The 12,029-nt window shown below is 41.4% G+C and overlaps 1 protein-coding gene across 3 annotated transcripts in view; it reads right to left on the bottom strand.

Annotated features, from left to right (window-relative positions):
• nlgn1 (neuroligin 1) overlaps positions 1-4,782 on the bottom strand; it is a 136,950-nt gene extending 132,168 nt beyond the window's left edge. For 2 of the 3 annotated variants that reach the window (XM_019882628.1, XM_019882627.1), the window contains exon 1: positions 4,238-4,780. The gene's annotated coding sequence lies outside the window, so the exon portion shown is untranslated. Of the gene's footprint in view, positions 1-4,237 lie in introns of all 3 variants that reach the window. The other variant, XM_019882626.1, reaches the window with a different exon arrangement.
• Positions 4,783-12,029: the final 7,247 nt, after the last annotated feature.

Consider the following 12,029-nt stretch of genomic DNA (forward strand, 5'->3'; position numbering starts at 1 on the left):
GTATGGTGTGACTACCTTTAAAAAAAAAAAAAAAAAAAAACACGGCTTTGAATCCTTTTGTCCTAATCCACAGTTATTTTGTAATGATCTTTATTAGTTAAATTAATTAAAATCAGTGCTTTGCCTTTTGGCTCTGCCCCTTCTGCACCACAACAGACCGATCCACCCGTCAATCTCTCCTTCCATCTTCCCCTCACTCATGAATAAAACCTCAAAATACTTGACTTCTTCCACTTGGAGAAGGATCGCTAACCTGGAAAGGTCACGCTGCTCTTTTCCAACTAAGGTCCATGGCCTTGAGGGTGCTGATTTTCATCCCGGGCGGCCCGGTGGGCCAGTGGTTAGCGCATCGACCTCTCAGTGCAGAGGTGCAGGGTTTGATTCCGGCTCCGGCCTTCCTATGTGGAGTTTGTGTGTTCTACCCATGCCTGAGTGGGTTTTCTCCGGGTACTCCGGTTTCCTCCCACATTCCAAAAAAACATGTGTGGCAGGTTAATGGAACACTCTAAATTGTCCCTAGGTGTGAGTGCGAGCATGGATGGTTGTTCGTCTGTGATTGGCTGGCAACCGGTTCAGGGTGTCCCCCGCCTACTGCCCGAAGACAGCTGGGACAGGCTCCAGCATGCCCCGCGACCCTTGTGAGGATAAAGCGGATCAGAAAATGGATGGATTGGATGGATGGATTTTCATCCCAATCACTTCACACGCTGCGAACTGCTCGACTGAGAGTTGCAGATGGTGACTTGATGTAGCCAAATGAACAACAGCATTTGAAAAAAGCAGAGATACAATACCGAGGCCCAGAATAGCAGACCTGCTCTATTCAGGCTCAGCTGGGTAGTTTTTATCGACAAGTATCCATTATACGTCATCAAGTTTTGCCAAGTAAGCACATGAACGGTTCGTCATTAACTGTACTCATGCTGAAGGAACACCCTTATTGTCGAACTACCTATGTACCTGGATTGCGACTGCCACTCCCGAGACAGACTTGATGCATCCAGTGGAGTCATTCCTCAGTCTTTCACACACAGACTCTGACTGATGATCTCTCTGTGCTTGCTTTTCTTGACCCCAGCTCATGAATCAGTACTCAGTTTTCTTCAAGCCTTGAAATAGCTTTTTTTCTTTGAAGAGCGGGCTGCGCAGTGGTTGACTGGTAAGCACATCCGTTTCACAGTGCGGAAAAGACAGCTGGGATAGGCTCCGGCCCACGACTGTCGTTAAGATAAACAGATTGGAAAATGAATGGATGGATGCATTTTTTTTTTTTTTGTCCCAATTAATCCCAGGGACTTGAAACATGGATTTTATTAAGCAATAAATATACGACAATATAATTGGGCAGTTGAATGTTGGGCTACAGGCTATCGAATTTCATTATTTCAGTACCCCACTGAAAATTCTATAAAATAATTGTGTATTCTAGTAAAAGATGGGTTTGCTCACTACAGCTCATTTTATAACAAAATCGTGGATATGTCAACTATCCGTGAAGCTCCGGACAGAATTGGGATCCACAAGCGTAGAAACAGACAAGAGTTTGACAAAAGAAAATGTTTATTTACAAAATGCCGGCCCGACAAAGAACAATGAAAGACGCTGGTAACAAATACTCAGGAAATAGGGGGAAAAAAAAACTAAAAGGCGCTTGCAAAAGGCAAGGATCAAGATAAATGTTAATTGCTTGTCGCTCAAAGAAAATTCAATACACGAGAATACGAACCGAGAAATCACAACAAGAACTTCTTACATGAAAAAATACGAATACAAAAACGTGGCGAGAATCTATGACGCAAAAAATCTTGCACGTCCAGAAAAATCAGACACTTGTAGACAAGAGTCGTGAGCAAGGCTGAATAACCAGACACCCAACATCGGACATCTCAGTCCAGAAATGTGCAGTGCTGGGAACAGCAAGGATACTGCACAGAACCCTCAAGCTTCCTGGCCTCTGGTAGAGGACCCGAGCTGAATGAGGGATGGACACCATTCAAGGGGTGAGACGAGGATTTTTTTATATATATATATATATATTTGGTAGGGACCGTTAATTTGAGATATGTATGATTTGAGTTACAAGCGTGGACATAGCACATATTAAACTCGTAAGTCAAAGAAACTTTATTAATCAAGGGGTGAGACGAGGATTTTTTTATATATATATATATATATTTGGTAGGGACCGTTAATTTGAGATATGTATGATTTGAGTTACAAGCGTGGACATAGCACATATTAAACTCGTAAGTCAAAGAAACTTTATTAAATCACAGGTGTCAAACTCAAGGCCCGGGGGCCAGATCTGGCCTGCCACATCATTTTATGTGGCCTGCGAAAGCAAATGAAACATGTCAACTTCCATGATGCTTGCTAAAATCTCTACCAAAATTAAAAATTCTCATATAATAAATAATAAATAAGAGACATATTGCAAGCATTTTCTTGTAACCAAACCCCTCATTACAGTAACTTAAACAACAGTTGAATTGTTTAAGTTACTGTTTGTTTTATTGTTTCCTCCTTTAATTTGGTTTCAGTCAAAACGGCCCTCCAACGGAAACGATAACTAAAATGTGGCCCACGACAAAAGTGAGTTTGACACCCATGCCCTAAATCATTCCCTGTACAGTGAATAAATGTTGTATTTTAACAATAGTTTGTGTTACGCAAATATCATTTACAGGATGTCTTGTGTTTGTGGGGGCACTGTGCATCAAATTTCTGTGCCGCTTATCCAAACTAGGGTCGCAGGCCAGCTGACTTGGGCTAAGAGGTGGGGAAAATTGGCTTCTTCAAATGAAATTTGAAACCAATAACTGCATTGCCATTATCCAGTTGTGATTAACCTTTAATGGTGATCAAGGAATAAATTAATGTAGCTAACAGCTAAACCAAGAATTAGGTGAAAAGGTAAAAGGAGAGGAAAGAGGGGCATATTAACGGAGAGAACAATAGTGAGAAGTGGTGGGGCTGAGTGAATGGAGGTGGGAGGGCGGTGAAGACAGCATTGAGTAGATGTTTTCCTTGAGGGGTGAGCTATGTAGATCAGAGCCCCAGGGACTGCATGAACTGCTATCGCCTGGCCCCCTGTCTCCGGAAACAGTATGAAGGCAGTGCCATATAATGAATTAACGAATCCAATCACAAAACAAGATCGGGACATAAAACAATAGACTTCATTATTACCATCCATCCATTATCTGAACCATTTACATTTTGAGCTACAGTGTCTGCTGTCATTTTATTTATTTATTTTTTGTTCATGTCTGCAAGATGGGAATAAAAGTAACTCAGTCAGTGCTTGGACTTTGGGACTTGTAGGTCAAAAATATGAAAGTTAAGACTGTAGTTGGGGAGCTGCCAGTCATCTTGCTGGCCTAGATTTTTTTTTTTTAGGATTTTTACTGTAAAGCTTTAATATGAGGAGTAACATAGCTTTAAAATGAGGTATTTTGAGCCAATTCAACGCTCCTTCTGTAGCTAGTGGTCTTACTCCTTGAATCCATTAAAACCAACATTTGTATATTTAATACAGCATAATCAAATAATCAACTTGCTGAGTCAATAATGTTATAGTAAAAGATACCACAATAATCCAGGTTAATCAGACAACTGTGCCCCCAATAAAACCTTGCACACACAAACACACACACAAAGTCGTTTTTTTTCCCTTTCATCCAGAGACCTAGAAATCACTTTTGGGAAAGATCTGAAATGACAGACTGACTGATTGACTGAATGAGTGACAGAATGAATGAATGAATGAATGAATGAATTGGTGCTAATGAATTACACTTGAGTGTTGCATCATTAACAGATTATGTTTGTGAGAGAAATTGCATCCACACACTCTGGAATGCGTCAGTGTTGACTGTCGGATTCCAAACAATTTAAGATTAGAAATGCCAAATGGACGATTTGGATCCCCGTTTCTTGAAATCATTCTATTAACGCTGCTGTTTGCGCAAACAAGTTCATGTGCCAGGTCAATCAGCCGCCTGGAAGGGATTTGCCAAAGAAGCCCGACGATTGTTTTCCTACATTATCCGTTTCCACTCAGCCGAAATGACGACATGAAACATACAGTTGAATTTAGCCCCACACGACCCACTCTCCCAGCATCCTATGACATTCAAACCACTGCATAGGCTGCTTCGACTCATACGTCCTGTCGTGCCATATTACCGAATCGCATCCTTTTTGACAAGACAATTCGAGAAACACGTTCATTTACCATGTATGAGCCTCCGGTCTGCTGCTTGATCCACAATAGTCCGCCGTGCGCTGCGTATCACTGGAAAATGGAGTCTCTTTTGTCGACATAGCCCGTGAGAAATACAAGGATGAAACGTTAGAAATAAGAAACCTCAAAACAATGGCTTCAAATAAACGCAGTGGCGGACCAAAAAAAAGATATTCCACTTCACTCAAAAAATCTGTGGTTAATCGCATCCGTTTCATTGATTCACGTCGACATCAACAATTACATTCAACGACGAGCACACGGCCACGACGCATCTGAGGGTTTGACGCACAAACCGTCTCCTTCAGAAATGGCGGTGATGCTGGAAAGAAGAACGGCAATCCACTCCCACCGCCGCCTGCTCCTCACGATACAGCCTGTATTTGGCTGATTTTAAATAATAAATAAATAAATAAATAAACCTTTCTCCTCTATCTACAGTTTTAATTCGCGCAGCGGTTGGGAGTGAATTACGTCACAAGACCGTGCTTCGCCCGAAGAATAAGAATTATGTAAATTCTTGTCTTCTGGTTATATGTATGCACTATATTACTGCATGTAAACGAATCTCACTGCGACGATGTGTGAAAAAAAAGCAACAGCCTTTCCATCCATTCCTTCATTCGTTCTCACCACCGCTTATACTGCACAGTGTGCCGTGTGGTGCTGGAGAGATGGACAACACCCTGAACTGGTCGCCAGTCAGTCACGGGGCACATATAGAGACGAACAGCCATTCACACCCACATCCAAGCTGTCACTGAGTGGGAACCGATCCGCGAACACAAGTCAGCCAAATCTACCATTGTTTTATTATTGCTAATATCTTCATTATTATTATTATTATTATTATTATTATTATTAGGCGACACCTTCAATGACAAGTTAGCACATCCGCCTCCCAGAGGAGAGGTCATGGGTTTGATTCCGGGCCCCCCACCTTCCTGTGTGGACTTTGCATGTTCCCCCCGTGCCTGTTTGAGTTTTCTCCATGTACTCCGGCTTCCTCCCATGTTCCGAAAGCTTGCCTGGCAGTTTAATGGATTGTGGGTGTGAATTGTTGTTTGTCTATGTGTGCCCTGCGACCAGCTGGCAACCAGTTCAGGATGTACCCCGCCGAGTGCCCGAAGACACATCCGACTCAACATGTCATTTAGTTACGACACGCCCGCTTGGCCATCACTGGCTGCAGATGATCGCATGACATTGCTTGTCCAGTCAGTGCTGCGGGAAAGTTAGTTTGCTCAGTAGTCAACATGTGACTGTCGTGATAGTACGTCCTGTGATTTTTTTTGGGGGGGAGGGGGGAATGTTTTAATACATGCTATGTCGAGCAAAAAAAGAAAGTGGTCAGACAAATATGTACAACATGCACACAGAACGTGATGGGACTCTGCGTCCTATCTGCATGATTTGTCATGCCAAGTTGAGCAACTCTCGTCTCACACCGGCAAAACTGAAGGAACACTTCTTGAATCATAGTTTTATTTTTCATTAAGGTTTCGGTGGATGCGCATATAAACTGGTTGGTTTCGGTACCTCTAACAAGGTTAAGAACCACTGTACTAGTATGTATGGTTTTGAGGGTTTGCTATGACTAGCTGAAGATGATGGAAAGACACAGTACAAAATAAACAAACAAAAAATTTCAGTATAACAAGTAACAGCTGAGGCGGCCCGGTGGTCGACATCGGCCTAACAGTGCAGAGGTGCGGGGTTCGATTCCGGCACCGGCCTCCCTATGTGGCGTTTACATGTTCTGCCAGTGCCTGTGTGGGTTTTCTCTGGGTACTCCGGTTTCTTCCCACATTCCAAAAACATGCATGGTGAGAGTGTGAGCATGGATGGTTGTTCATATGTGTGCCCTGATCACGGCTGGGATAGGCTCCAGCACGGCCCACGTCCCTTATGAGGATAAGCGCATCAGGATGGATGGAAGTAACAGCTGGAGTAAAAATGAACTGGTTTGCCATACCAATATGAGAATCAAAGGGGGGTAGGGGGCAGTGATGAAATGAATGTGACTTTTGGCGATTGATAGTCTGTTTGCAATCTAACTGACTCAACCATGTGAGTATATCCACTTGTATGTTCACCATTATTTATGTCCTTTTAACAGGGGAAGGAGAACAGACATGGGGGTGGAATATAACATTCCACCCCACAATGTTAAGCAGATAAAATATTTTGAGTGATTTCCAAAAAAGGCCTAATTGCTTGTTTTTGTCATTTTTCATACAAAATCCACAGTTCGCTTCAAATACGGGTTATGTGGTCACATTTTTTTTAGCTTGGTATACATTGATTATTAGGAAAATTAATTCTTTTTTCAATTTGTAAATTTAGGTTTAAACCAAATAAAGAGAGTTTGACATTTGACCAGTGCCATACAATCAGGGCCTTCACAGCCTTCTGTGGTGGCCTCAAGACTTTCAAAAGCCCTGACCTACATTTACACCTTGCAGAAAATTTTAATCATTTATTTCCAACAGTCTATTGTCTTCACTTCAAAGCGTGTGCCTTGGCTGTGCAGCTTCCGGTTGTTTGTGGGTTAATTATTATTATTATCATTATTTTGTGCAATCACATTTCAGTTCGATCAAATTAATCTGACAGCCCTTGGCATTCAATGCCAAAAATGGTGGGCCATGCCACACACACTGTGGAAATATATATATTTTTTTTATCGTTGTAAACTATCTGAACAATTTAGATTCAAAAGTCACCATTCTCTGCCCATTTTTCCATGTTCTGACTGGGGGGTCAGAGCTGTTCCAGTGGGGTTCATAATTACTGTATGTGAAGGTGAGCAGAAAAGGACTCATCTTGGAAATTATCATGCCCAAGCAGTGAACGCAGGTATTATTATGGTGAATCATCAGAATTTTAGGCACTCTAATGTCCACACCCTTTGCCGAAAAGTCACAATATTTGGTGTGGAGCATGATGAATTTCATGAGGCTTTTCTGACAAATTTTCAGTTTGATTCATTCAACGGGCTCCGTGCACTACATTCAAATGTACAAAAGTGACATTTTTAGTCATCACTAGGTGGCGCTGTTTGTATAATAGAATATTATCATATACTGTAGATTTCTTCAGGGAATGTAATTATGACCCCTGGAGTTGTGCAAAATTGACCAAAATTGGACATTCAAATATTCATAGCTCACTTCTTGTACAAAAAAAAGTAAACTGTCATCATCGTTTAAAATGAACATCTCAGGGTGCTACATGTGCCAGCCAATTTTCGGAGGCCTTGGTCAATCGTACCAGGATTGGTTATTTTTCCACTCTAGGTGGCGGTGCACAGCATTTTGTTTTCTTCATTTATGACAACTTTAAAATATCACATTTTACACCTGGGTCGATGAGCGTGCAAGGTTTGTTTAGTTTCCATGCATAGACATTACAGTCCCGCAAATTGTAATGATTCACCAAGACAAGAAACTGCTTTAACTTGACATCGCCCAACTTATTTTTCAAAGTAGTGACCATACCCTCTAGTGGCTACAGTAATGTTTTTTTCGTTGATGTTTTCTTCCTTGTGGTTGCAAGTCAATCACATAATTACCTTCAGGAGTATTTAGGCGTTCATTATTTGAAAACACAAAGTTTGTGAGTTTTTGTGAAACACTGTTGCCGTGGCGACGCACAGTTCACCAATTAACACCAACTAGAGGGTTTGTACTTTTCTCCAAGATCGATGAAATTTTGGAAGGTACATCTAACAGCCCACAGACCTAAAAAAAGTCTCCAGGATGCATTTGCTAAACTTAACAGGAACCCCCATTTTAAATTTTGCAACAAACAATACAGAGGTACATAGACATTGTCAAAATATAAGATAAGATAAGATTAGATAAGATATCCTTTATTTGTCCCACACTGTGGAAATTTACAGTCTACAGCAGCAAAAGAAAGAAAAAAAAAGAAAAAAAAAAAGAAAAAAAAAGCAACACTGACGGGAACAGGAAAAGTCAACAATGATGAAAGTTATTTTACAAATACTGTTACTGGTCACTTTAAAAAAGGTGCAACGGTTATCTGCACCAACTGCAGAACCGTCACAGTATTGTATTGCACCACTGATCACTTTATCTCTGCTCAATACTTCGTACATTGACTCACAGCTGTCTTCAGGTGGTACTACTACACAATGGTACCCTTACATGATGGAAAGTCTTTCAATAATTATTTGTCATGTCCTTGTTTATTGTAGTTGCTTGTTATTGACAGTACGAGTGTAGCCTGTACTACCGGGGACAAATTCCTTGTGTGTTCTACAGATATAGATTCTGATAATGTCTGTAGTATGTGGAGAATGGAGACAGTGCAATGACGACCTGCACTACGTGGCAGAAAAGAGAGAGTGGTTCATACAACTCACTTCATACACCACTTGAAAATGATGAGGCCCCAAAAAAACAAAGAATTTAAATGTTTTAAATAGTTGTGCTCTTTTTTTTTTTTTCCTCCTTAACACATTGCCGAGGTATTGGATCAGGACTCGATATTGGCACATCCTCAAAATCAGCTGACTCGGACTTAGACTTTAGTGGAAAAATGTGACAGAGAAATCCTTCGTAAAATGCATATCTGGCAGAGAAATTGCCCACATCTATGCAAAGGGACGAACAACATCTACCGGTACTTCATTAATACCAGTGCTAATACAGTAGTCGTATGCAGTTTGAGGGAAGCAAAAAACGTCTATGGAAAGCTGATGTAAAATTGGGAGTTGACGCATTGCAACCTGCCACAACTGACCAATGTGAGGGAACCTGTCTTATATTACGTACGCGCACCAGGAAATACCCGGCCCTGAGATGAAAGCTTGTGTGGGGCCACAATTGTGTCAAGGGCGGCTTTGATGCCAGGCGTGCTTGTGAGTGAATATTTAGAAAGGGGAAGTATTTCTTGAAGGCCTGAGGTTGGGAGGAATGGCTTTGCAACCAGGACATTTATAATGCTTAATGTTCTGTTGCTTGTGGAGGCTCTCAGCTCCTTAATGTAATGCTTAATGTAAAAAAACGCCAGTTCATGTCAGAAAACTACGACCAATGTCCAGAAACTTCTAAATATTGAGGCAATTGTTTTGATATTTTCTGAGATTCGTGTGGGCATTAGTAGAGATGTCCATGTGAATTTTGATAATGATTGATTCGAGTCTTCGGTTCCATCTGTACCTCCTCAGTCAGGACAACAAAAACACGCATTCTGATCATTTATTTCTCTTCCTAACTGCCATTGTTCTACCACAGCGTTTTTGGAGCAAAGCCAGCACGTATACATTGCCATGTGTGGCATTCCGGTAAAACATGTAACCTGCACGGAAGTGTTCAAACGTTGGGGTCATGTTTGCGCTGGCATATCGTTCGCTCGATATCCTTTGTGATTAGGACATTAAGAGGGAGCAAACTGCGGGTGCAAACGAAATGCAATTATCAGTGGCCGGAGCTCATTCTTTTTGTTAACTTTTATATAGAGGCACTACTGGATGCATTTATCATTTGATATAGGTGTGTTTGTCACTTCAAAATAAAATGAGAAATGTTCATTAGTAATAGTGGGTTGATTCATCTTTTTAATAGAATAGCTTAAAATATATCATGGTATATCATTATGGTGATATAAAATGACCAATATGGTGATATTAGATTTTTTTTCCCCATGTCACCCATATACAGTATATAAATGTCAGAGTCAGGCAGGCTATATTCACACCGCAGTGTGACGCCTGATTCAGATTATTTTTGTAAAATCTGCTTTTTATGTTCTTGTTCACATTATGAACACAAACGTGGTGTGACGCGTGCGCACAAAGCACGGTGTCGACGGAAACGCAAAAGATGACGACACAGCAGCGTTGACGGAAGTAAATATGATCCAAGGTGAGGTTCATTTTTTATGAAGCGATCCTTTTCTTTTTCTTCATTTCACGTAGACAATAGACATTCAGTAAAGATGTAGTCATGTAACGGAGAGGTAAAGTAAAGATGACGTCACGTCATTGCCACGCATAATAAATCAACTGTCTGTGTGGTAGCGTTCGATTCATTCTCATAGTGTATGCAGTATGTTCACAATTTCTAGGCTATGTGGCCAGTTTACACTTCTCTGTTTAATAACACGCGTTCTGCCTCAACCCCATCGTTTAATGCAGCGGTCCCCAACCGCCGGTCCGCGGACCGGTACCGGTCCGTCGGGCATTTGGTACCGGGCCGCACAGAAAGAACTTGCCTTAATTCAGTTTTATTTCGGAATACGAAAGATGTTTTATTTGGAAAAACTACCGGATTCTCCGTTACATCCGTCTGTGTCACGCTTGACACACGTCAAGCCACGCTTCTCCATCACGTGACCGATTACAGTACTTCAAAACAAAACGCAGGCGCTCGCTCATGAGTTAAAAAAACTGCTGGAGATCGCAAATGACGGCGGCCTTCAAAGTACGTTCGACTAGACAACTGGATTAAAGTTATGGCTGAATACTCTGAGATCACCACAATAGCACTGTTGCTATTTCCGACATCCTACCTGTGTGAGGCGGGGGGTTTCTGCCGCAACGGCGACGAAAACAAAATTACGAAGTAGACTGGACATAAACCACACACTTGAGGTGTCATTGTCTCCTTTTACCCCGAGATGGGACCGTCTGGTTGCAGAAAATCAAGCTCGGTGCTGTGGTGAGTCGTCATTTTCATGCACTTTGAATTTGCGTTGTATCGTATTTTGAAGGCATTAAACATTGCCATAGCGATTGGAGTGTTGCGGCCAGATTAGACGCTCCTTGTGTTTATTATTATATTTCGAAAACACCACAGTTTTCATGCAGCTCATACCATATTATTTTGTTGTATTATTTCCTCCACACCTTAAATGCCGGTCCCTGAAAATATTGTCTGACATAAACCGGTCCGTGGGCCAAAAAAGGTTGGGGGCCCGGCTCTAACCATCCAATCAGTCTCATTTTCACAAAAAGTATTTAAAAGAATAAAATAAAGCAGGTAAATCTTTAACCTAAGGTGGCGTGTGACCTGCGTCACCGGAAGTTGTTACAGCTCAGCAGTTTGCAATTGCAGCTTGTGATCGGAGCTGTTGCGCCATATCTTTTATTGTTATCATTATTCTCATTCAGAGTTTGTTTCGTGTACAATTCACCAAGGGTACAGGTAAAAAGTAGGAGTCTGGAGGGCCGAGAGAAGCATTTTAAAACGGTAAGCGTGAGCTACAATAGTTAACAGGCTGCCAAAGTGCGTCACATGGCTCCGCGTCATGCTGTTCCTCATCATGGCGTGTGTGCATATGTGCATGCATGTACGCGGCAATGGGTCAATCGCACGAGGTTGGTTGATCAAAAAGTAGATCTTCGGTCAAAAAAGTTTGGGCACCCCTGATCTAAAGACGAACGATTAGCATTTATATAATAGTGTTATACTTGAAACAGCATATGCCCTACCACACACGGTGCTGTAACATATTCAGGAAAAAAAACGTCATATTCACAGAAATCACTTGGTTCTGTTAGTTGTATCATTCAAGTCTTTTGCAAGGCATGGGAAGGCCAAAAGTAAATACTTTTTTTTTTTTTAATTCGAGGAGGTGATTTATGTTCTGTAATCCAAACTTTTTTTCCCCAAAGTTCCCAAATTAATGGAGACAAATTTGCCTATATATCATACCAGTAATTCAGATTTTTTGAACCCAACATTTCAATTCCATATTGTGCATTACCGGCGTTCGCTTTTCAGCACAACTTTGACCTCCTCATATCTGTGCA

Source organism: Hippocampus comes, unplaced genomic scaffold (genome assembly GCF_001891065.2).
Source record: "Hippocampus comes isolate QL1 unplaced genomic scaffold, H_comes_QL1_v1.1 scaffold384, whole genome shotgun sequence".
Lineage (NCBI taxonomy): Eukaryota > Metazoa > Chordata > Actinopteri > Syngnathiformes > Syngnathidae > Hippocampus > Hippocampus comes.